Below are 27,857 nucleotides of genomic sequence, written 5' to 3' on the forward strand. Positions count from 1 at the left end.
GCACGTGATCCCTTGGAGCTATCACCCCAAATATCACACAGCATATAACTACATCAAATATTGGAAAAGGGTCCACAAGCTAATTCTCACCCACACACAAAGTGCTACCACGTGAAAAGGTATGGATTGGCCTCTTACCAGAAATAGATATGCATAGGCTTGAACAATTCTCATACAGAGACCACAGTGGACCCTCCGGGATGGATGGTTGTGAAACTGCCAATATCCATACATAGGATGTCGCAGTGGTTAAGCCAGTAAATTATGCATATGTAGGTTTCCAAAGCACTAGAGGAGGTACTCAAAAGGGAGAGAGCATTACCCCAGTAAAAAAATGTATTAAGATAAAATGAACACTTACAGTGTAATGGAGAAAGCTTGCTTCTAAATGCCGTGGATCGCGGCCGCCTGCAGTGCGGTCCGCGAGATGTGATGAGATGTGATGGCGCTACACCCTCCTGCCCGACGCGTTTCCCCTCAGAAGGCGTCAACTGGGATTGGAGGCTGGCGCGCGCCGTCACCTCCCGTCCTATATGCCAATCAGAGGAGACCCTTCCGGCGCTCGCATCAGAACCCCCCGGAAGTAAGCAAGATGAAAACTTCCTGCCAGCGCATCTCCTCCAAGAGGACCCAAAATTGCATTACATGTATAAAAATTAAAAAATATAAAACCAACATCATACATATATTGAAATAATGCCTAGAAAAAACAATGGCAAAAGAAAATTAAATACACAATCCCAATAAATATTGAATCGTATTCAATTAAACAGTAGTTGAAATTATATTTAAAAATGCATATGGGACCTATTTACTGCGGCAGTCAGCCCCCTACAGGCAAAGGGTTATGTCGCTCGCCCCCGAGCCTGTAGGAGGCAAGCGTGCGCCACCAGCGGCGCGCTCCAGATCCCGCTCGTTCCCTGTCTAGCCTGAGCATGTGACCGGCGGCTCCGATGTCCGCCGGCCACTCGCAATCTCCCTCAGGAGAGGAAGAAAGACAGACGACTGATGTAAACACATAGCCGTCTGTCATTCTCTCTGAAGTAATGACAGAGGCTATGCGATCCTGCTATGTAGCCACGCCCCCTAACAGAATCACGCCCCTAGGGACACACTTAACCCCTTGATCACCAATAAAGTTAGCCCCTTTCCTGCCAGTGTCATTTTTACAGTAACGGTGCATATTTATAGCACTGATTACTGTAGTAATGTCACTGGTACCCCCAAAAGTGTCAAAAATGTCAGTCAGGGGTCCGATCTATCTGCCACAGTGTCGCAGTCCCGCAAAAAAAATTGCAGATCGCCGCCATTACTAATTAAAAAAAAAAACAATAAAAATTACCTAAATCTTTCTTTAGTTAGTAAACGCAATAACTTTTGCACAAACCAATCAAAATAGGTTTATTGCGATTTTTTTTTTTTTTTTTTTTTTTTTTTTTTACCAAAAATATGTAGCAGAAAACAAATTGGCCTAAAATGTTAAAACATTTTGATTTTTACATTTTATTTTGAGAATTTCATATAAAAAAATTTGAAAAATAATATTTTTTCAAAATGGTCGCTCTTTTTTTGGGTACAGCGTCGCACGACCACGCAATTGTCTGTTAAAGTCACGCAGTGCCGAATCGCAAAATAGGGCCTGGTCATTGAGCAGCCAAATCCTCCGGGGCTTAAGTGGTTAAAAAAAAACAGAATAGTTCCCATTATCACACTCCAAATCCTAATAGGTCTCTGTGTCGGCAAGGGGATCTATATGGTCCATCAATACAAAGATGCATAAAAATTTCTACTAAAAGATAATGTTTCCCATATCATACATTAGGTCTTACATAAGACTCACAGCTATAGGGACACATATATAGTCACCATGCATCAACCTATAAAATGCAATAAAACTTAATCAAAGAAAATGGAAAAAAGTCATAAGAAGAAAAACAAAGTGGTATATATCAGTGGAAAAAAAAAATGGGGCATATAACATAGCACCTCAGTTATTATTAATATGGGCATTAATAAGAGAGGGGAGGTCAAGATCATTCACCAGTTAATCAACAAAGAACACTTATTAGCTCCAAACCTCTTTTTTTTTTTTTTTTTTTTTTAGGTCAGGGTCCATTCAAAGGAAAAAAAAAAAAAAAAAAACACGGTGTTGCAGGGGAGGAAATACCCGGAAAAAAGAAAAAATAAGAGGACAAGGTATCTTCAAACTCAGTGGGATCATGTTGACAGAATCGGAGAAACACACATTGGACAAAGGTTTGAAATACGCCCCCAAGAGGCCTTTAAATACGTTTTGAAACCTTTGTAGATATCCATAAATTCATTAGGAAACTGAACATTAAAAGACACTTTTTTTATCCAAGGCAAATGAGAGGAATTACATTTCTTATCAACCTTCTACATACGTCCATACAGGTTTAAGAAACGCTTCCTTATTTAATCCCCCTGGAGCACAAGGTAACACTGTTACAGTCTTCAGAGATTTGGTCCTAAAAAACTTGGAGAAAAAGGAGTTTCAATTCCAACCACAACATGACCTAATGAAAGGAGTGAAATCCCTTTGCAATAGGAAAGATCTTGCTATAAGGCCCGCTGATAAGGGGGGCGGGATAGTACCTCTTAAGAAGGAAGACTATGTTCAAGAGATGAACAACCTTCTGGCGTATGTAAACACCTATCAGATCCTTAAGAAGATGTTTGGTCACTAAGGGTTTCAAGGAGGGAATCCTCAACAAAAAAGAGAGTACCTGGTACCTTTAGCACCAAGGATTCCCACCATATATTACCTCCCAAAAGTCCACAAAAGCCTCACTAAGACACCAGGAAGACCAATCCTGAGTGGCATTGATTCTGTCACTTCACGTATCGGAAAATATGTGGACTTTTTCCTACAACCCATGGTTCAAGAGACCCCGGCATTCTTGAAAGACGCAGTGCATTAGAGAACTTACTCAATTGGAGATCGATGGGGATATTCTCATTGTTACTGCGGATGTCGCGTCTCTTTATACCAAGGGTAGTGAATTAAAATTCAAGGAGGTCCGGTCACTAACATTTTCTTCTGGTCGAGGTCCGAATCTCAAGTCTGTGCCATGAAAGATTGTACGCTTATACTTTCCTTTTTTTGGCATAGCCAAGCTCTATGATGTTTTTCTTACTGTTTTCCCCACACGCTCTGGTAATACTCTGTAACTGTCCCCAATAGTGTTCCCCCTTACATCAGGTGCCCCTACCAGAGTGATTCATTACATTGGGTCCCCCCATAAAACAGTTGCCACTGTCAAGGTACCCCCTTATATCAGATGTCCCCATCGGAGTGCCCCCCTTACATCAGGTTTCTTCATCATCAGAGTGCCTCCTTACATTAGGTGCCATCATCAGAGTGCCCCCTTACATCATTTGTACCCATCAAATCAGGTTAGAGTGCTCCTTTACATCAGGAGTCCCCATCAGAGTGCCCCCTTACATCAGGTGGTGCCATCACAGTACCACCTTACATCGGGTATTTAGATCAGTGTGCCCCCTTACATCAGGTGTACTCATCAGAGTGCCCCCTTAACATATGTGCCCATCAGCGTAAGCCCACTAACATAATATTTGCCCATCAGCATGCCCCTTATTTTATGTTAAGGGGCACTCTGATCGGTACATTTTATGTTAAAGAGGTTGTAAACCTCAGAAAAAAAAAAAAAAAAGAAAACCTGAAAGACAAAGGCATAATGAGCTAGTATGCATTGCATACTAGCTCATTATGAAATACTTACCTTAGAACGAAGCCCCCGCAGCATCGGCCGCTCACTGGTAACATGGCTGACATGTTCAGCCTTCTCACTTCCAGGTTCGCATCATCCGGCCACCTGATTGGCCGGAGCAGTGATAACGTCACTCCCATGCATGCCCGCGGGAGACGCCGTTCACAGCACAGGGCATACGGGTTCATTCAGAGTGCATGTGCTGATAACGTCATTGGCTGCATGCAATGTAAATTTCTCCTAAACTGTGCAAGTTTTCATGGATAGTGTAGGACCCACTGATAATGGGGTACTTTGACGTAGTGGTGGGCTTGAGCACGATATGGCCATATGGTGGGACCAAATCCCCATTTTTATTTATGGATTGTCTTCAAATTTGGTAGTTTCTTTTGCATGTGTGCGCTATTCTTTTTTAATATACATGTCTTTTGGTTCATAGCTGCACCAGCTTTAGAAATACATGGGTATGCTCCCCCAAATTTTTTGCTTGTTTATTATGTATTCAGTCTGACCAGACTATCGAGGTTGAGCAACCCACCCCACCCCAACACACACCTGTAGTCTATCAGTGTCCACTATCAAGTGGATAATGGAGGAGTCCCCTGTAGTGCATTTGCACATCTTTCCCAGCAAGGAGTATTATCTCCAAGGGTTAGAAAGGCTGGATTCATCTCTTTTTCATGGATAGTGTAGGACCCACTGATAATGGGGTACTTTGACGTAGTGGTGGGCTTGAGCACTATATGGCCATATGGTGGGACCAAATCCCCATTTTTATTTATGGATTGTCTTCAAATTTGGTAGTTTCTTTTGCATGTGTGCGCTATTCTTTTTTAATATACATGTCTTTTGGTTCATAGCTGCACCAGCTTTAGAAATACATGGGTATGCTCCCCCAAATTTTTTGCTTGTTTAATAAGTATTAGAGTGGGAGAGCACTTGACCAACATTAAAAAGGGTTTTGTTGGACATAGCCTCCCACTACATTTTGCCAAATGTCATCAAATAAACCCTGCCAACTTAGAGGTCATTGCCATTGAAAAACATGTCCCACACTGGAGGGGGAGTAATCTTAAAAGATGCATCTCCAAACGTGAGATTTACTGGATTTATTACCTAAAAAGCTATTGACCTCTAGGGCTTAACATAGAATGGGGTATTAATGCCCATATTAATAACTGAGGTTCTATGTTATATGCCCCAATCTTCTTTCCCACTGATATACACCACTTTGTTTTTCTTCTTATGACTTTTTTCCATTTTCTTTGATTAAGTTTTATTGCATTTTATAGGTTGATACATGGTCCCTATAGCTGTGAGTCTTATGTTAGACCTAATGTATGATATGAGGAACACTATCTTTTAGTAGAAATAATTATGCACCTTTGTATTGATGGACCATATAGATCCTTCTTGCTGACACAGAGACCTATTAGGACTTGGAGTGCGATAATGGGAACTATTTTGTTTCTTTTAAAGAGGTCCCATATGTATTTTTATATATAATTTTATCTACTGTTGAATTGAATACGATTCAATATTCATTGGGATTGTGTATTTAATTTTCTATTGCCATTGTTTTTTCTAGGCATTATCTCTATATATGTCTGACATTGGTTTTATATTTTTAAATTTTTTTTTATACATTTAATGCAATTTTAGGTCCTCTTGGAGGAGATACGCTGGCAGGAAGTTTTAATCTTGCTTACTTCCGGGGTTCTGATGCGAGCGCCGCAAGTGTCTCCTCTGATTGGAATATAGGACAGGAGGTGACGGCGCACACCATCCTCCAATCCCAGTTGATGCCTTCTGAGGGGAAACGCGTCGGGCAGGAGGGTGTCACGCCGTCACATCTGGTCACATCTCGCGGACCGCACTGCAGGTGGCCACAATTCACGGTATTTAGAAGTGAGCTTTCTCCATTACACTGTAAATGTTCATTTTATCTTAATACATTTTTTTACTGGGGTAATGCATCGGCTCTCTCCCTTTTGTGTGAGTACCTCCTCTAGTGCTTTGGAAACCTACATATGCACAATTTACTGGCTTAACCACTGCAACATCCTATGTATGGATATTGGCAGTTTCACAACCATCCACCCCGGAGGGTCCACTGTGGTCTCTGTATGAGAATTGTTCAAGCCTATGCATATCTATTTCTGGTAAGAGGCCAATCCATACCTTTTCACGTGGTGGCACTTTGTGTGTGGGTGAGAATTGGCTCATGGACCCTTTTCCAATATTTGATGTAGTTATATGCTGGAAAGCAGGTAAGGAGCCACCTTTTACACTGCTGTGGTCACTTCTTTTTCATCACCTGGGGACATTGGAATTTCTGGACTCTTGTGAAAAGGACATTTAGTTAATTTGGAAGTTTCCAGTGAAGATCCATGTGTCACCCACCTTTTTGGACTTATTTACACTATATACTGATTTAGTGCATGGTGTTATTATTCAATTTCTTAGGCAATGCACCTATCCTATATACATTCACATTTTTTTTAGATGGGTTTTACGTTGGATTGTGTTTATTCACAATTCATTGAGCGCACTAGTTTATTTATACCTTCAGTAATACTTTTGGAGGTACTGTATGTGACCATCAGCCACTGGGCTCTGCTAGTGGCACTTTGCAGACCATTTGTACTCTACAACAGAGAACTTTGAAGGTCCAGAGCCATGGCACAGCCTCTGGTACAACCTAATCTCTGAAGGCCCTTTATTGGGCTAAATTTCAGGAGCTACTATATTTATTGGAACCATCAAGCGCCATTATTACAACCTTTTCTGTTGGTTTCCTGGAAATGGTTAGCACGCTATGGAATTAAATGCTGTGTCTCTAGCTGGAGTATGCACTGTGTACTCTGTGCTCTTTTCCTGCATTTTCAGCTCTAAAAAACAATACTGGGGTGATGGCTGCAGCTACAGGCATCATCCCGGTAAAACCACTGAAAGTCCAGTAATGTACAGGTACGTCCCTGGATGGGAAGTGGTTAAAAATGGAAGACCAGCCTCTAGTTTCTACTAGTGTTTCTACTAGTCTGAGATTCCTGAGGAGACTCAAGTCTATTTAAACCTTGTCGGTACAATCTCCTGTACAGAGATTGGAAAGCCCCTTGGAAACTATGAAATTATCATTGACACCCTGACTAGAGGACCATGTAAACCAGTTATAGTCAGACAAAGCCACAGCAGTAGCATACATCTACATACATAGGTTTTCTCTGGATTCAGAGAGTCTCTGGAAAAAGCACTGAGTGGTTTAGTTTCTCCGTGGACAACTTGGATGTATGCCTTTTCTTATCTGAAATTCCTTTCTGATCTTTTCAGCAGTAAGTTGGAGGTCATTCTGGTGATCCTCATAGCTCCAAACTTGGTGGATGTGTTACCCCTACTTGATCAAAATTCTGTCACACTTCCCCTCTTCCTGTGGGCTCTGCTGTTTCAAAGCTAGGATGTCGACTTCCTAGAAGGTCTTCTATCACAATTTAAGTTGGCCATAAACGGCGCAAATTTCTTTCCTGGAACTGCGAGTTGCAGGAAAAAAATTTGCATGATTCCTCAATCAACACTGACAGTGCGGACAGGGGAATCAGCAATTTTCTTCTCCCAGTGGGGGGTGGGAGGAGGTGGGCTAGGGAAGCCATCCCTGATGGGAGAAGACAGTAATTATCACTAGCCGCTATAGGAGCCGCTTGTGGTAATCGCAAGTGAATCCGGCAAGCTGGTTGTACCCAAGTTGATCAAGCGATCAACATGGTACATTCAGTCTTTCCATTAACGGTTCAAATTTGAACCGTGTATGGCTGGCTTTAGATGGCATATCTCTTGGCACGAAGATATATGTTTTCATTCCAGGACATATTCCAGGGGAAATGTGACAGGAGTCACTTTGGGTGGGGGGCCCGAGGAACCCAGCTTACTTTAGAGAGGTCGGGAAACTTCTTGTTCACCTCCCCAGGTTCCTCTTATGTGCAATTCACCCTGTGTCTATTAGGGGCCCAGGGTGACTGAGAAAATGATGGACAACTACTTTATGGATGCTGAGAGCGTGGTTTGGATTACTTCAAATAGGACAGAAATATTTATAATCAATATCCCTGGGGCCCAGAAATGTATGGGCCCCAGGGATTTAAGAGAACATTACTTTTTTGGAGGTGGACCCCCGCTTATAGTCTGTTTATTAAGGTGTTATGTTTTATTCTGTTAAGTATGCCTCTCCTATTGTTAATTGTGACCTATTGTCTCTGTGTTAGGAACGCTTCCTGAGCACACTGATGTGCTGTCATGAGTCTGCAACCTAAAGGGTTAACCTAGAGCAGACTAATTGCAATAATTGGCAAACAGGCTGCCTTATTTAAACAGCTCAGCAGCACTGTGTCTTTGCTGTCTTGTCTTCAGCTCCTCCTGTGTTCCTGAAGCCTGTGTCCTGTTACCTGTTTGACCTTTTGCTTGTTCCTGACCTCGTTAACCTGCTGCCCGTCCTGACCCCTGGCTTGTTTGACCATTCTCTTGGATCTCCCTTGTCTGGTTATCCGCCTTTAGATCTTGACCGGTTTCTCCCTTGGTGGGGCGACCCTGAGGACCACGACCTGGTATCCACACGCAGCGAAGTCCATCCTCCCCACTAAAGGCACTGGCGAAAACCGGTGGATACTTAGATTCCGCACCTCAGGTTAGCCGGTGTCACTTACCTTGGGGGTTCCCGTCTAAGCTCCGCCCTCCGGCACACGTGGGGCCTTCCTCTGCCATCAGGCTACCACTTCTATCCCTAACACTCTGTCTGCTAGTACACTATTGTGGAAAGTACTTTGTTGTGACCTTGGGGCCAGGAAGTCTGACCTGGAGATCTCTGATTAATCACAACATTGTCTGGGTGGCTAGTTGTTTAATTAACTTAATGTTTATAGTCTATGTTGGTTGTTCCTTGTTCCTTAACTATGTTAATTATAATCCTGTATTCATTTTCCTTTGCATACGATAATGTGATCAGCGTCACCTGATTGTGTAGTGTATATATTCTGTGTGAGTTTTCAATAAACTGTTCCAGTTTTGCATCTAAGCTAGTCCTGTCTAGTATCTTGGTTGCAATATGTGGCTATATTATCGGGTGCCTATGTTCAGACTGGAGGAATACTGAGGGAAACACCAAGCTGGGTGCTTGGACAGTACTGTCAAAGGAAGAATTCTGACCTTTCTGCAATCAAGCCTGGATCAACATTTGGACCTAGATACCATCAAAGGGCACATCTCTGCCTTTGTAATCCTATTTAAGAGGCAGCTAGGCTCCCATTTTTTGTTGGTAAGGCTTTTGTACAGGGTGTGTCTCATGTTGCTCCTTCTGTGCAATCACCCGTGGCTCTGTGGAATTCGAATCTGGTTCTGTTGGCATTTCTTAAGGAGTATTCAGCCTTCCACCTCAACTAGGAATATGTTATTCCAATTTTCTGTTCAGCTCCAGTGCATCAGAAAGAAACTTCCCTTCACTGTCTGTATGTAATTCATCCTGTGTCAATTTACCTCTTAGCCACTGCTTCCAGTATAAAGACTGACTCTGTTTTTGTCATTCCTGAGGGTCCCCATAGAGGAGAATCAGCTTGTTGCTCCACCATTGCTCAGTGGCTCAGAAAGATCATTGTTCAAAGTTTTAAGAAACACATTCCACTGTTGCCTAATAAATTGTTACTAAACCCAGAACCTGTAGATCTGGTCTCCCACAGAATTCAGAACATGGAAATGCAATCATTTTAGTAAATATAAAATGATAAATACCTTTTTTCATCTGCAGTATATAGCAGCCTTGTGACTTGTATCAGTTCCTAGTAAAGCTTGTAGAAGAAGTTTTCATTCTCCACTGATCTTCTGTCTGGACAGTGCTGATTGGCCCTGTGCTGATTACATGCACTCTCCCAAGGGAAAAAAAGTCTCTAGCAATACACACCAAACTGAGCATGTGCAGCCTGTCCCCTGGCTCTGTAAATATCAGGTTATTTTTGGAGACAGTGGAAGAAGAGGAGGATCAGAGAGACAGGATCAAACAGCCTTTATACACAATGCAAATGATTAACCCCTTAGGTTCCACAGTGAGTATAACAAGCATGCTTTACTGCATATACAGACTGATTTTACTGTTGTGGGTTTAGTAACCCTTTAAAGCTCAGGTTTTATTAAAGAGCTCTATAGTATCACCTACTTTAGTTTCAAAGTATTCCATCCTCTCCACACCAGAGACCACATCTAAGAGCTGGGCCTGTAACTGGGTCTCGGTAGAAAGCCAATTAAAAGAAATGGTTCGCCTGGAAGCCGATAAGATGTGAGAGGCCAATTTTTTTTAATGTTTCTTCGGGTATCTCTTTGAGCTGAAGATAGTCCCCATTCTATTGTTCTTGTTATGTGGGCTTGTAAGTGTTTTGTTGCAGTTGACCACTCCTCATTTGGACTACTTTTTGATGCCCCAATTGTCACTAAATACTGAATACTGTGTCACTTAATAAACAAGAAAAATATTTTTGTGTTTACCATAAAATCAGTTTCTTGGAGTTCAATAGGAGACAAATGTCCCGGTGTTTCTGATTTTACCCCTAGTACAGATTTTCTTCCAAAATGAGTCATGTGGGGAGTGAGAGAAGTTCTACAGAGCTAGCCACTGTTTCTTATTTGCTGGTGCCCAAATCGAACTGTGGACAATTGTATTAACCAATTGTCTCTGAATATTAAATCCCATGTCCTTTAATGAACTTTAATTAATTAAATCTGGGTGCTGCCATTGGTGACTTATTTGTAAAAGTTCATATTCCGGGTCTAGCATTGTTATAAAATGTACCTAAGTACAACCGACAAAGAGGTTTTTCACTGATGTGGCCAGTCAACCATTCCCCAAATCTTCACTCCAGATCTACAGCCACCTTAAAAAATCCCATGTGTGACGTTGCCCACTGCATGCTGTGGTTTCCTTTTACTGACCAAAACATCACTATGTGTTTTGGGCATGTGATCCCCATGACTAAGTTCCGGGGGGGCGCAGAGTGAAACTCTTGAGGGCGTGGCCTGGCGGGAGCCAGGTTGGGATGTGTGGATGTGCGGCATCAGGGATTCCTTCCTCTCTCCAGTGATCACTCACTATGTCTCTTGTAGAATCATAGAGTGTGCACTAGAGATGGGCTGAACCACCCCTGGTTTGGTACACGGTAGAACTTTACAACATGGCTAAAGTTCAGAACCGAAAAACAAACCCTATTGAAGTCTATAGGACCTGAACTGGAAAAATGTATGTGCCCATTTTGAAGGCTTATATGCAAGTAATTGGGCATATAAAGGTTATGGGGGTCTGGGTACTGCCCTGGGAGACATGTATCAATGAAAAAAAACATTTGTAAAAAATATCATTTTTAAATAAGAAGTGATTTACTAACACTTAATCACTTGCCACTTACATGTACATTATTTTGCTCAGGTGGTTGTATCGGGGTGGTGCCTGCAGCTGCAGACATCAACCCAGTACCGTTTGTTAGAGCCGATAGTCGGCTTTCTTGAAATAACAACAGATGCAGCTAAGCAGTCACTCAGCTGGTATTACATGCAGCAGGAGGGGACGCATCTCCTCCCACTGTGTTCTTCCTGGGTCTCCTGTCCCACCGGGAGAACTGAGCCACAAGCTAGCAAGTCCACCTGCTAGCCAGAGACCCGACAAAGCAGAAAACGGCTTTGATTGGGTCTCCAATGTAGTAACCCAGAAGCGACATCACAATGTCACTTCTGGTTTACTCGGCAGCCAATGGCGCCAGTTTTCAAAAATCCAAAGTATTAAACGCCTGATCTCTTGAATACTTTCAAGTGCAGAGGAGGGGTTTGGGGTTTTATACCCCAGATCCCTCCATAAAGAGTACCTGTCACTGCCTATTACTGTCACAATAGATGTTTACATTCCTTGCGACAGCAATAAAAGTTATCACATTTCTTTTTAAAAATGACAGTGTAAAAATAAATAAATGTAAAGTGCTCAAACCACACATGTGGGGTATCGCCGTGATTGTTAGAGCGAGAGCAATAATTTTAGTGCATGACCCCCTCTGGAACTCTAAACAGATAACCGTTAACATTTTTTAAATCATTGCCTCTGGAGATTTTTAAGTACCATAGTTTGTCGCCATTCCACGAGACATGTTGGGTAACTTGATCCCTGATGAAGTCATGTGACCAGTGATGTAAGGCGTAGGAGGAACCAGTGACATCACCCCCAGCTGATCGCCCTTCGTACACAGTCAGCCGTGTAGCCGGGGATTCGGCACACAAAGAAAGAGACCATGAATTGCCTGTTTTAACCTCCCTGGCAGCATAATTCTTTCAGATTTTAGGTGCTGAAAGCGGTACCATTATTTTGCATGTAATTCTTAAGAATGAGCAGCCCAAACCAACTATTTATATATGATTTCTTTTTACTGTGTGTTCTTCTTTATAACATCCAGGGTATGATAAAGTTTGAAACACAAAATCCTAAATTATAATATAATAAATAACTATAAAATAATAATATAATAACACTTTTTTTTCCCCAAAAATAACCCTTTTTATTCAATAAATTATAGTAAATAACTTAATCAAAAACACTGACATTTTTTTTTTGTCAGTCAAACAAGGATGCAATATTTTTTTTTTTTCCCCAAAAAGGATGAAATATTAGTGGTCATATTGCTTCAATAAACGTCCTGGGTGTGGAAAGTTTTGAAACAGGGTACAACGCAAAGTCCAACGTCACAGTCTGGACAGTAGTACCGCGTTTCCTTTCTGATTTTCCGTCCGGTGTCGTCGTGCTTGGAACAGTAAACCACACACATCCTTGTGGGTGCAGACTTCTTCTCCGTCGGTGGAATGTGGTCTATAAAATGACGACCGGTCAGGCGTTCGGGGTTCACAACACCAGCAGCACAGCGTTCGGATCTACTTACTGTTGGTGTTTGGTGCCTGAGAAATATGAGCTCAGCAATTTTCCATACAAAGTCTGCATGAACCACAGGCCTGTCACTCTTCTTTTTTAGGAGAATGAATGCATTCCACAAACATTGTTCCAGAAGGTGCCTGAATATTTTTTTATAATATTTTTTCTGTTGCTTCCACATTGCCGGATAGAAAGTCATGGCCTGGTCAGCTTTGTCCACACCTCCCATGGTGTTGTTACAATCCAGGACCAGTTGTGGTTTCAGAACACCTTTTCCCCCTTTTGTATGTACCATGACAGTAGCGGTGTTGTGGATGGTGCTCATCAGGCAGACATCTTTTTTGTCACGCCATCTCAGTGCCAACATTTTTCCTTTCTGCCAGGCAACTAATTCTCCGGGCTTCAGCTTTTTGTTGGCAAAGCTGGGGGGCATGTCACGCCGGTTAGCTCTGACGGTTCCATACGCATCTGTCTTGTGTTGTAGGAGGAACTCAAACAGTTCTGGGGATGTATAGAAATTGTCTGTGGTGACACAGTACCCCTGATTCAGCAGAGGCTCAATCAGCATCAGAACTGAAGCTGTTGCCCTCCCATAGCTGCTGAACCTTTGGTTGAACTTGGTTCCACTCCCAGTGTATAGGACCGAATTCCAAATATATCCAGAGCTGGATTCACACAGCATAAATGATTTTATTCCAAAGCGTGCTCGCTTGGACGCAATATATTGTATCCAGCTGAGTCTCACTTTATAGGCCATTAGACTTTCATCTATACAAATGTCTCTTTCTGGGACATAGGACTCCTGGAAATTTTTCAAAATTAGTTGGTAAATGTCCCAAATCTTTTTGAGCTTCGGAGCTGGATGAGAAGTCTCATCAAATTCCTCATTATTGGTAAAGTGCAAATACTTCATAATGAGCGAAAATTTGTACTCCGACATAACTGTGCCAAAAAAAGGAGTGGCCAAAAATTTGTTGGTGGTCCAATACCACTTCTGCAGGGGTTTCCCCACTACTCCCTGCAGAATAATTAGGCCCAGAAATTTCCAGATGTCCGCTCTGGTCACGGGTTCCCACATCCTGCTCCTTGAAAACCGCCGATGCGCTGCGGCTTGTTGCTTCTGGTACCGATTGGTTTCCACAACAATTTTTTCGATAACCTCATCGGTCAAAAAAAGTTGCAGGTATGCCAAGGGGTTGTCCTCCTCAACATCCACTTTGATACCAGGTGCTCCGGTAAACGGGAACCTTGGGGGGGCTACGTGCTCCGTACCGCAGTCGATCACGCACCAAGTCCGCACATCGCTCGGCACAGTCACAGCATCATCACTGAAATCCCTTTCTGCGTTGGATGACGAACTTCCCCACGAATCGCTGTCACTCCACTCTGCAAGTGATTCAGTATCGCTGTCGCTCTCGCCCAGCAGGTCATATACCGATTTTGAGGTTGCGGCGCGCTTGTTTAGGTAAAGGAAAAATGCAGGAAGGGCAATGGAGAAAGCACTGGGGGGCAATCAAAGGTCAATTTATTTTATTTTGGCAATGTAATCCAATAGGATTACAGTGTATCAGTGTGTTTGTGCATATACTTTTTTGAATTTGCTGCCGGTTCCACCCCCCTGCGGACATCGCGTCGCAGGAGACGGAAGCCGGGGCTCACAGACGATCGGGAGGAAGCTCCGTCGCCGCATATCACCCACATACATCGCTGGATCCCGGTGACAAGGTAAGTAAAACCTCTACCAGGATACAGCGATCTTCCTAGCGGTACCCCGAGTGTGGCTCGGGGTTACCGCTTTTGGATCTAAAATTTTAACCCCGAGTCATCCTCGGGAATACCGCTAGGAAGGTTAAATCAACTAAATGTGAGTGCAATATGTTTGAGCATGTTTATATATAATAAAATTTACCTACATACTACACTATGAGGCACTCTGTTTTCTTTATTTACTATGGAGCTGTAATGCACTGATGCATCCTAAAGGAGTTCATAGGAGGATAAGGGAGTGCTAGGAAGATCTTCTGATTTATTTACTGGCCGCACACTTTATGTGTACTCGAGGTGAGCGGCCATTGCACACAGGGTTGGTTGCTGAAAGGATTTACACCATTTGATCATATTAAGTTTGCACAATTACGAACTGCCATTGTTTGAAGGAAATTCACATATTGCACAATTTTGGATTATAGCCTTTATTTCACCCTATGCTGACTTTCATTTTTTTTTTTTTTTAACTTTTTTTATTAGAGAAGAAAAAGCATAAAGTACATACAACAAGGCACTCAACAGGAATGCCAACATATCAAATAAAGAACAAACAGAAACATCAGCTCATGCAAGCATACGTTAAAGATAATTTCCATGATAAACATTGTATCTCGATCATGTTATCTTAGAGATCAATCAGTATACTGCAGTCCAACACGACATAACACGACATAAGGTAAAACCATCAGACATAATATGAGAGCAATGTAGGGAAAAGCATATACAAAAAGAGTCCAAGTTCAGACAGCCAAATCTAGACAGCAGAGTTGGTAAGATCAGAAGAGCACCATGCCCCCCAGACCTTATCATACTTGGCTGGGTAACCTCTATGTTCAAACACAAGTTTTCATTCGGCAACACCTGATTAACCAACTGTAACCACATACGTACTGAAGGAGGAGCAGGTTGAATCCACTTGAGGGCAACAGCCATACGCACCATAAACAGGGACTCCTGTAACAGGGTCCTAGCATGTCTCGGCCACTGCTCCTCATCCAGCACTCCCAGCAGACACACGATGGGTGTGCACGGCACCGCGTCAGACGGGACCGAGGAAAGCACCTCAGTCACCCTCCGCCAGTATCGTGCAATGACTGGGCACTGCCACATGACGAGCGCAAAATCTGCACGCGGGTGAGTACACCTGGTGCATGCAGGAGTCGAGAGTCTATGCATGGCATGCAACCGAACCGGGGTCAAATAAGATTGGTGTAGCATGTAGAGATGGATCGGCCTGCTGTTAACAGCAGGAGAAACCGAGAGGTGCGTCAGACACGCCTCCTCTCAGTCTTCATCTGACAAATCAGAGATAAGTTGCTGCCACTTGGTGCGCACCACCAGCGGAGTACTATTAATTGTGGCCGATAACAGATGCAAATAAATCGTGGAGATAAGGCCTCTAGGACCCTGAGAGCGCAAGATACCGATTAGTGGATAATCAGAGAGAATAACCTTGTTTGAGCCAAACTGGGAATGGAGTGCATGGTGAAGCTGGAGATACCAATAGAAGACGCTATGGGGGAGATCACATTTGTCCTGCAGCGACTGGAAGGTGGCAATCATATTCCCCACATAAACATCCCCCAAGGTAGAGATTCCCCTACGTTCCCAGAACCTAAAATCCATAAACGATTGGAGACCGGGGAACATTGGATTATGCCAAATAGGTAGGGCAGCCGCAATGTCACCAGCATCAGCAATCTTCTTAGCCTCCCGCCACACCGCCCTGGCTAGCGTAAGAATTGGGACCGAACGCCCCCCCAGAGCCCTTGCCGGGGCCTCCAGTGCCACCAACAAGTGCTCCAGCCCCAACACCCTGGCAAGATAGTATTCAACAACAGCTGGAGTAGTCGGAGATAACCAGTCAGTCAAATAGCGTAACTGTCCTGCCAAGTAGTAGTAGTACAGATTGGACAGTGCCATACCTGCCTCCAATTTTGGGCGTTGCAGCGTGGAAAGTTTAAGCTTACGTCTAGTATTAGTCCATATAAAAGACACAAAGAGCGAGTCCAGAGATTTAAAAAATGATTTAGGAACCGGGACAGGTACGGGAGAAGTCACATAAAGACACTTAGGCAACAAGATAATCTTGATGAGGTTTATTCTACACGCCACCGATAAAGGGAGCCTAGACCAGATCCCTAGCTTGTGCTTAACCAACTGTAGCAGGGGATCTAAATTAGCCCGCAGGTCATCCGATGGAGACCGCGTAATAATGATACCTAGATACTTAAATGAGGACACCACCCGGAGGGGGGTAAGGGGATCACCCGCCACAGTAGCCCTAGCATCAAATAGCATCAGTGCAGACTTATGCCAGTTAATCCTCAGGCCAGAATAGGTGCCAAAGCCATCAATAATGTGCATCGCAGCCGGCAGGGAAGTGGAAGTATCCCGGAGATACAAAATAAGGTCGTCTGCGTAGAGCCCAATCACGTCAGTCCTGTCACCCATAGTAATGCCCTGTAGCAGGGGAGACTGCCGAAACCTCAATGCCAAGGTCTCAATAGCCACCGCGAATAACAGAGGGGATAACGGACACCCCTGCCTGGTACCTCGATGTAGCTCTATAGACGGGTACAGTAAACCATTAACCAGGATATGGGAGGTGGGATCTCTATAAAGGATCGAGACCCAAGCCTGAAACGTAACCCCGAAGCCAAAGGAGCACAATGCCGCCATCAGAAACCGCCACTTAATCGAATGAAAGGCCTTAGCAATATCCAATGAGGCCAGTGCGCAGGACTCCGGGAAAGACCCTTTGAGTTGTAAAATCTGCTGTGTACTCCGAATATTAATAGATGTGGACTTGCCAGGCATAAATCCGGTTTGGTCCGGGTGAATAATATCAAGAAACACAAGATTAAGGCGTTTAGCCAAGATTTTTGCCAAAATGTTGTAATCAATATTCAATAGGGAAATTGGGCGATATGAGGCACAGTCAGTTAAGTCCTTAACAGGTTTGGGGATGAGAACCGCCGTGGCCGAGTACATGATTGAGGGCAGTCTACCCTTCCTAAAAGCAATGGAGTAAACCTGGGCTAGGACATCCAAATATCGACAATAGACCTCTAGGGGCAGGCCGTCAGGTCCAGGGGCTTTACCCTTACCCAGGGAAGTAATCGCCTCCCTAACCTTGTCCTCTGTGATATCCACCTCTAACCCCTCTCTCTGTTCCTGTGATAAAGTGGGAAACAACAAGTCTGACAGGTAAGCGTCTATGTCGTCGCTAGTAAAGGTCAAAGTGGAGGAATACATACTCAAAATCATAGAAACAGGAAAGTATGTCCCCAGCCATTCGGGCCTCAGAGCCGTCAGAGCGTATGATTTTGGTCACCACCGTACTACCCAGCTGCTGTCTCGCCATATAGGCCAATGACTGACTGGACTGATTTCCAAATTCAAAATATTTCTGTTGGGTATAGAAAGTCTTTTGCTTAGCACTGGCAGAGGTAAACTCAGCATACATACGGGACAGACCCTCCCAATGGACCCGATTAGAGGCAGTAGGAGATTCAAGGTAAGCCGCCTCAGCCTCCCAGTATCTCTTCTCCAAGTCCTCCTCATCCTGTCGAGAAGCCCGCTTAATATACGAGATGGTAGACCTAAGCGCTGCTCTCAAGAATGCCTTGAGGGTGTCCTAAAATATTAGGCTCCTGTCCGCCCCATGAGCCTCCAAAAAGACAGAAAGCTGATCAGGGATGTGGTCACTGGATCCAATTTGGGACAGCGAGAAGGGCTGTACCCTCCACTGCCTACGGATACCCCGGACACCAACATCTATGGACATTGACAAAGGGGAATGATCGGAGACTCCTCTAGGGAGATATAAGACAGAAAGCAAGGTAGATAGCAACCGATCATTCCCCAAGGCCAGGTCAATCCGTGAGAGGCATCCCCTACTAGGAACGGCCCAGGAGTATGTCCTAACCCGGGGGTTAAGGACCCACCACAGGTCATGCCAACCAAATTCAGCAATCAAGGCCCCAAAAGCAGTCGGGGAAGGAAGAGACGGGGTTAATGAGTCCCCATGTCTATCCAGTCCCGTGTCAGCAATGAGGTTAAAGTCCCCCAAACAAAGGACGTATGCTTCAGGGAACAGTGCAGCATAGCTGATGGCTTCCTTAATAACATGCAGATTGGCACGTGGGGGATTATAAATACCCAAGATAACAAAGGGGAAAAGCCATCATCAATGGAGGAGATTCTCTGTTCAGTCTCTGTCACCCGCTCCCGTACCCTCTGCATGTCATGTCGCATGAGGCCAATGTCCACCTTAATCTCCTCCATCTTGCCCGTCAGAGAAGTATTGCAGGCAGTAATGGCCTCTAGAAGCTGAGCATTCACCTGCTCTAGGATAAGCTTACCCGGTTTCTCAGCCGTGGAGCCGCTGGGTTTCACAGGCTCTCCCGCCACCACGCTGCTGCTCCGTGTCAAAGGAGTTGGAGGAGCGATCCTTACTCATGGCTGCAGGGGTAGAAATTACAATATAGGAATACTGTGATCCTGTTTACGTTATAAGAAATCCGGTAGGTTTATCTGAAAGGATGTCACATCATAGCATAATGCACATAGTCCAGGTATATGGAAAAGGAAACAGGAATAGCAAAGCACACAGAGTAGATAGTTGTTCACCAGGCGAAGAGTGTTAGTATAAGCAGAGTGTGCACTTATTGAAAACTGGAGCACCAACAGTTGGCCGCAGTATTGTGGGCAGGTGCAATGATCTGCAGACAGCACAGTAAATGCAGAAGTGATTGAGACAGTCTGTGTGGAAAACCAGGCAGTTCACAAAGCAAAGGTGGGTGCTGCTGAAGTTGCATATATCTCACATATAAAAGTATAGTGTAGAAGAGTTGTATATGGGGGTCACATTTCCTGCCTAGAATGACACCTGGGGGACACACAGGCCACGGTGTTAGTAAAGGTGATCCAGGTTAGAGGCAGAGTGGCAGGGAATGAAATGTCCCGGGCAGGCTGGAGACAAGGCAGGGCCGGTGGTCTCTTCCTGGATGGATCCTGGAGAGGGCGATCTACGTCCGCGTGGGCAAACTGCGGCCGGCCGCGGGTGGAGAAAAAGCCCAGGCAGGCAGAGGAATCCCAAAGACAGAGCTTAGGACAGATGGCAGGTAGGTGCTCGGGAGGGGACGTCTCTGTGGGGGTCTGGCTGACTCCTACCTGGCCCTGGGCGGCAGATACAGTAGGCCGGAAGGGTCCGATGGCAGCGGAGGCCCGAGTAGGCCGTGGTCTCCCAGGCGCCGTGATCCGTGCTTGTGCACCAAAACTATGGCCTAATATAGCAGCAGCAGGGCCCGCTGTAGCTAGTGGAGGTCTGAAAAGGCCTTAGTCGGGCTCCAATGCGGTGGATGGTGGAGGATTGAGGTCGATGGCTCCAGAGCTCTCCCGCTATGCATCCGGCTCGGCTGATGACCGGACACGCTCCCAGAAAGAGCGGGTGTCTGTAATGTTCTGGTACCTCTGGTACCCTTGTCTCCATATTTCTCCTTTCCTAATTGCGTCCCATCTTGTGTAACAAGGGACGCATATACCTTTAAGACCGGATGACATCATTGCCGAGCGCCGCTATGAGCGGCTATTTCAATCGCCGGTTTGCTCTCACTCATCGCTCGTTCAACCGCCATGGTTGGAGCGTCCCGCTGTCTGAAGTCAGCATACCAGTTCGACACGTTCCTGTATCTCGCTACCTGAACCTGTTTTCGGATCCTGTGTCTCACCACCCGATCACCCCTGGCATGCTGTCTTCACCTTCACCGCATGTTCACCGCACCTACTCCTGTGAAGTCAGGGCTGCTGACATTCTCCCTGTAACGCTCCTGCGTTTTACGTATGATGTGGATTTTCAGCTGCAGAAATATTCCACTTCAGTAGTCATGTAGAGAAACGCTGAGACACCAATCCCAACTCTCAATGACTCATCATGTGTGGATGATCTCAATTCAGCAAGTAAATACACACACTCAATAAGATGTTTCCTAGAGTGACTTATGTATATAGTAACACAGTGATGATAGGCTGAAGAGACAGGTTGGGTAGAGATGGTAGATGACAGACACTTGAAAGGAAATGTTCTTGAAAGTAAGATAGTAGCAGATGGGATGCAGATAGGTTTAGCAATCATGTATGGTAGCAGATGACAGAGTAGCAGGTGGACATACAAGAGAGATCAACCCAGTGCAAGAACAGGTGGTAGTAGGCTCAAGAGCTAGCAATCTTAGATAATGCAGATGTAGTAATAGTCCTTAGTATGCAAAGCTAGATAGTGTAAGCTTTAGTATGAAAGTTATAGAGGTTTCCCCTGTGGGGTACTTATCACTAATAGCAATGTAGCAGAGGAGAGGTTTGGCAAGAGCGGATGATCCGGTAGCGGGATACAGGGATCAGCGCAGCGTGGTTCCGACAGCGAGGTATGCTTGCAAGCATGAGAGCTTCAAGACAGGTTAGCATCAAGGCACAAAGCAGTTTGAACGAACACATGTGAGTGAGAGCCGGCGATCTAAATAGCCATCCAGTCCGGCGCTCAGTGATGACCGCATCAGTCTTAAAGGTGTATGCGCACCTCACCAAAAGAGAATGGTGGGGCGCATACACTTATGAAAGAGTAATTAGGGTACCCAAAGGTACCAGAACATTACACTCCCTTGCTGAACTGAAGCCAGAAACCTCGCTGGTGATCCGTATCTTGCTACGGGATCACCCTTCTCCAATGGACACTGTTACTCCTAAACCTATCTAAGTGATAAGTACCCCACAGGGGATTCTTACTAACCAATCTCCTACTGTCATCTACTGCAATTACCAAGACTATCTGTATCTATCTATTCACTATCATCTGCATAGACTGTTAGCTCTTGGGACTACCTTCAACTATCCTTGCACTAGGTTACTCTAAGTATACTCCATCTGTGTCCTCTTACCATCTGCACTATACTTGACATCAGAACCTATCTGCTTTACCATCACCTGCAAACTCTCCTAATTACTACTTCTAGTGCTCACCATACAATAGCCTGTCTCTCATCTATATATCCTCATATATTCTATCCCTCCATTAACATCTATTAATATATATGGTATATAACAGGCTGTACACGGTGATGAAGTCCTGAGAGTTGGATATGTTTGTTCAACAGATTCTCTACAAGGCTACTGAGTGTAATAATTCTGCAGCTGTAAATCCATCCACTAACAAAAACGCATGAACGTTAGTGTCACAGCGGGTTACTTTGGTAAGAGAGAGCGGCTGATTATATGCAGGATGATAGCGGATTCTGTGAGCGGCCGACGGAGCTCCTCTCAAACACGTCCGGCCATGCCGACGCAAGCCACGCCCCCCCGACTTTCATTTTTATTTACGTTATTAATCAACATGTTATTATTGGTTGGATGTTTTACATAATTTATCACAGTTATATAAAATAATGTTGTATTTATATTCACCCATTTTTTATCCATTTTAATTATCACTGGAGATTATTAATGAAGTTCAACAATTGAGTAGTGCACCGCTTTTATGATTGTAATGTTGGGTAACTTTACTGTTTCGTGTTCTTTTTTAATTCATCAAAGTGTATTTTTTCCAAAAACATTGCGCAAATACAGTGTGACATAAAATATTGCAATGACTGCCATTTTATTCTCTAGGGTCTCTGCTAAAAAAAATATATATAATGTTTGGAGGGGGGTTCTAAGTAAATTTCTAGCAAAATATACAGTTTTTAATTTGTAAGCAACAAATTTCAGAAACTGGCTAGGTTAAAGTGAAACAATAAAAATGAAAAATTAATTTAAATGCCTGGGGGGTCCCCTTAGTCTGCCTGTAAAGTGGCACATCTGTACCGTGTATAGAACCTGCTGCAGCAATAATGACATTTTATAAAGCAACAAAAATGGCAATTTCTATTCAAGCTTTCTTTATTTTATAAACAAGGGCTTAGGGAGCCTGTCTGTATGATGAGGCCACAATTTAGTGCACTCAGAACAAGATTAGGTATTTTTTGGATAAGTTATGGTGTCTCTTTCACAGACTTTGGATAGAAGTAACAGGTGTGGAAAAATTGGGCTTTGGATGTTGGTGGTGCCTTTATACCTAACCTTATAGAGGTACACTTGATGAAAGCAAGAATTGGCTTTGCTGTCACAAAATGAAATGATATCCACATCTTAAACATGTGTGGGAAAAATTGGTCCTTGGGTATGCCCATGAAACCTACACCAAAAATGTCTTCTAGATTAAATCAACACCCAAAAAGCTAGGCAGCCTAGACAGCCTTTCAGAGATTCCAGATCCAGGAAGCACTTAATCAGTGACATCAGCATCAGGGGCTTCATAGCTGCTGCTAATCCAGGACTGATTCATTTTGATAAATGTCAGCTGGTCCATGGAGTCTGTGGACAGACGCGCTCTCTTATCAGTCACAAAACCTCCGACAGCACTGAATGCCTTTTTGTAAAGCACGCTGGGTATAGAGCAGCCCAGCAGCTCAATTGCATACTGGGCAAGTTACATAGTTTGTCAGGTTGAAAAAAGACCCAAATTCATGTGGCTCAATCAATAAAAAAACAGTAAAGAAAACACAACCATACAATCCCATATACACAATCCTATACCCGCAGTTGATCCAGAGGAAGGCTAAAAACCCCAGCAAAGCATGATCCAATTTGCTACAGCAGGGGAAAAAGTTCCTTTCTGATCCCCCAAGAGGCAATCAGATATTCCCTGGATCAACTTTTCCTATAAATATTAGTACACAGTTTATTATGTACACCTAGGAAATAATGCAAGCCTTTTTTAAAGTAATCTACGGAGTTGGCCAGAACCACCTCTGGAGGGAATCTATTCCACATTTTCACAGCTCTTACTGTAAAGAAAACTTTCTGTATTTGGAGACAAAATCTCTTTTCCTCTAGATGTAAAGAGTGCCCCCTTGTCCTCTGTGATGACCTTAAAGTGAATAACTCAACAACAAGTTCACTATATGGACCCCTTATGTATTTATACATGTTGATCAAATCCCCCCTTAATCTCCCCTTCTCAAGAGAGAATACATTTTGTTTCTCTAATCTTTCCTCATACCTGAGCTCCTCCATTCCTCTTATAAGTTTGGTTGCCCTTCTCTGCACTTTCTCCAGTTCCCCGATATCCTTTTTAAGAAATGGTGCCCAAAACTGAACTGCATATTCCAGATGAGGTCTTACTAATGATTTATACAGAGGCAACATTATATCTCTCTCTGGAGTCCATGCCTTTGTTAAGAAAGGACTTTGCTTGCTTTGGAAACTGCAGCTTGGCATTGCATGCTATTATTTAGGTTATTATGATCAACCAGAGCACCCAGATCCTTCTCAGCTATGGATTCCCAAGGTTCTACTCCCCCTAGTATATATGATGCATGCATATTCTTAGCTAGGGATGGCCTTGCGGTTCGCCCGGCGGTCGGTTCGCGGCAAACTTTGCTTGTTCGCAGTCCGCCGATTTTGCGAACATATGGCATTGTTCGCGGCGGCCATATTAGTTTACATTGGGGAGAACTTTGACCCATGACACAGCTGTCAGGTGGAACGGGACAGCCAATTGAAACATTTCAGCACATGGACATACCCCCTACCTTATAAATAGCCTGACCTGGCGGCCATTTCACATTCTGCTTTTTGTCAGTGATGGGAGAGGTTGGCTGTGTGCACCAGGGACAGATCGTCAGTGACACAAATCGCTCTGTTAAGGTCCCCAAAAGTCCTTTTAAGGACTGGTATTTGGTATAGGTGTACTATTCTTTGGTGTGCAGTGCACTATATAGGGGTGTAATACACTTATAATATACTTTCTAATATAGAAAGGATATTATAGTGGATTTGTATTGTGCACTGTGCAGCATTGTGACTGGTGTGTTGAGCGTTTCTGCAGCAATACTACAAACAGTGACAAAAGCACTTTTAAAAAAGTATTATAACTGGTGTGATAGACCAGTGCCCCCCCCCCAATACCACATATTGAAGTGGGGTGTTATCTGAGTATACTTTTATAAGTGTATTTGTGTCCTGCAAAAATATTGCCTCTTTTGCTGCATTAACTCTGCTACACACAGTGCCAATCTTACTGACCAATTTTTTATACAACTGGTGTGATAGACCAGTGGCCCCCCCAATACCACATATTGAAGTGGGGTGTTATCTGAGTATACTTTTATAAGTGTATTTGTGTCCTGCAAACATATTGATTGAAGTGTGGTGTTATTTAACAGTATACTTTTATAACAGTGTATTTTAGTCCTGCAAAAATGTGGCCTCTTTTGCTGCGTTAACTGTGCTACACACAGTGACAACAGTTACTGGACAATTTTTTGTAGAACTGGTGTGATAAACCAGTGGCCCCCCAATACCACAGATTGAAGTGGGGTGTTATATAACTTGTTCCACATATACTGTGCTTCTCTAGAGACTTTTGTCACAGGGTAATTTAAAAAATGACAGGCAGAGGAAGAGGCAGGTCCTTACTCAGGGGTGGTAGAGGTAGGGCAGAAGCAGTAGGCCGGAGCCAAAGTTTGAAGTTTCAGAAGGTGCGTTCGATTACGTCAAAGGACGCACCAGACTTGGTTGAGTGGCTCACTCAGCCTTCCTCTTCTGCACCCTCCACATCCTCTCTATCTGCACCCTCTTCACTCTCTGCTGTATGCACCCCCAAATACACCAACACCACCACCACCACCATATAACCTCTGCTTGAGTCACTGGAATTATTTTCTGATCCATCACAAGACAATTGCGATGCGCAGCCATTGCTGGCATCGGATCAGGAAGAGGAGGTAGCAACAGCCACCACTCAGCAGTCTGACGACAGTACCCATATCAGCCCAAGGAGGTTGGTCCCCGCTGTTGCTGCCTACTCTGAGATCTCGATTGTTAGTGGTGGGGAAGGTGACGTGGATGATGATGTGTCTATGGACGTCACATGGGTGGCCACAAGAGAGGAAGAGGAGGGGAGTTCAGAGGTAGAGATAGACCAGCAGATAGGGAGGAGAAGCAGGTGGAACTTGCATTGTACAGGAGGGACAAAGCAGACTGCAAATGTATCAGGAGCGAGCCATCAACCATGTACAGTCACATCTGGCGCTCCCAGTGTTGGCTTTTGTTAATGTGTCCGCTGCTGACAACAGTGTTGCCATCTGCAGCCTTTGCAGTCAATGCATAAGTCGCGGAAAGCCCAACACTCACCTAGGGACGACCGCCTTAAGAAGGCACCTGAACTCCCATCACCGAGCCCAAAGCCACACTCCAGGCTCTCACCGTCCAGCCTCTTCTCCTTCTCCTCTCTCCTCACAATTGTCCTCCACTCCACCTTCCATCATGCCGTCCTCACGTTGTTCTGGAAAAAGTCAGGCTTCCCTGGTCCAAATGTTGGAGCGAAAAAAAATGATGACACCTGATAACCCTCTTGCCCAACGTTTGACTGCTGGCTTGTCGCAACTGATAGCCCGCCAACTACTGCCATATCAACTGGTGGATTTCAAAGAAATTTGTGGCCATTGGAACACCACAATGGAAGGTCCCAGGCAGGAAATATTTCTCGCAGAAGGGCATTCCAGAGCTGTATGGCCACTTCCTGAAGTTGGTCGTGCAGCTATTCGTTGCCAAATACCCTGGGGTCCAGGACGTCTTGCGGCAGGCCAGGAAAATCTCGGGCCATTTCAGAAGATCTTAGACAGCCATGGCTCGCCTTGCTGACATTCAACGGCGACACAACCTGCCCGTCAGGCATCTTATTTTTGACTGCCCGACGCGATGGAACTCAACGTTGCATATGATAGGCTGCTCCAGCAGAAACGTGCAGTTAATGACTACCTGTATGAACTCTGCGGCAGGACAGGTTCTGCGAAGCTTGGGTTTTTTTCACCTCGCCAATGGCTGCTTATGCGCGACGCATGCAGACTTCTGCGGCCATTTGATGAGATCACCAAACTGGTCAGTCACGACCAGGGCGCCATCAGGAACATCGTACCTTACACCTTCTTTCTGGAGCGTGCATTGCGTTGTGTCATTGATCAAGCCGTCGAGGAGCAGGAGCAGGAAGATGAGGAAGTCACAATGTTGGATGAATTCCCAGGGGGTGCTACTCTATCTGAAGCAAGTCAACAACAAGAGTCTGAAGAGGAGTCAGAGAAGGATGGTGGCTGGGCGGATGAGAAGGAGCAAGAAGAGCATGCTTTAAACCTGTCTGGGATCCCTGGTGTTGTCCGTGGATGGGGGGAGGAGGAGGAGATTATCCTGGATGATGAGCTGGAGCCAGGCCACTACACCACGTCCAGTTTAGTGCGATTGGGGGCCTTCATGCTCCAGTGTTTTAAGGGGGACCCCAGTATAAAAAGAATAAAGGGCAAGGACCAGTACTGGCTGGCAACGTACTTAGACCCCTGGTACAAACAAAAAATGGCGGAAATGTTACCACAATCACAGAGTGCAGTCAGAATGCAGTACTTCCAGGCCTTGCTGCCAGAAATGCTGCATTCTGCTTTTGCGTATGCTGGCAGAGGAATTTCCAGTCACAGAGACAGTTGCGGGTAGCAATCCAACAGCGCCTGCAAGAAGAGGGCGGTTTGAAGATGTGTTAGTCACTTCAGATATGAGATCCTTCTTTGAGCCGACCCTTTGACAGCTGTACTCCGGATCCAGCATCAGGGAACGCCTAGACCGACAGGTGTCCGACTACATCGGGTTAATGGCAGATGTGGATGCTCTGAGAAATGATGAACTCCTGGACTACTGGGTGGGCAGGCTTGACCTCTGGCTAGAGCTTGTCCAATTTGCAATGGAACTGTTGGCTTGCCCCCCGTCCAGTGTCCTGTCCGAAAGGACGTTCAGCGCAGCAGGGGGGATCCTGACCGATAAGCGCACTCGTTTAGCTCATGACAGTGTTGACTACCTCACATTTATAAAAATGAATGAGGCATGAATCTCTGAGGAATTCAACACATGTGACCAGTAGACCATATTTGATTACAATTCCTCATGACAGGTCACAAATATCCGCCAGACCGCCATCCACCCACAACAATTCATGGTCCTTGTCTTCGGTAAATACAGCGGCAGAAAAGGCATTTCATGTCCATTGAATGCCTAATTTTTGGGGCCTTTTATTGCCGACACTTACTTTTGTATCCTGTGAATGCCTAATGTACCTTCAGCCACAGAATACAACGTTCTTATCTGTCAGGTAAACCAATGTGGGCTAATTTTTTGCAGCCTTTTATGGCCGACACTTACTTATTTATCCTGTGAATGCCTAATGTACCCTAAGCCACAGAATACAACGTTCTTAGCTGTCAGGTAAACCCATGTGGGGTAATTTTTTGCAGCCTTTTATGGCCGACACTTACTTATTTATCCTGTGA

Source organism: Pelophylax lessonae, assembly GCF_965119305.1.
Source record: "Pelophylax lessonae genome assembly, chromosome: 5".
Taxonomy (NCBI): domain Eukaryota; kingdom Metazoa; phylum Chordata; class Amphibia; order Anura; family Ranidae; genus Pelophylax; species Pelophylax lessonae.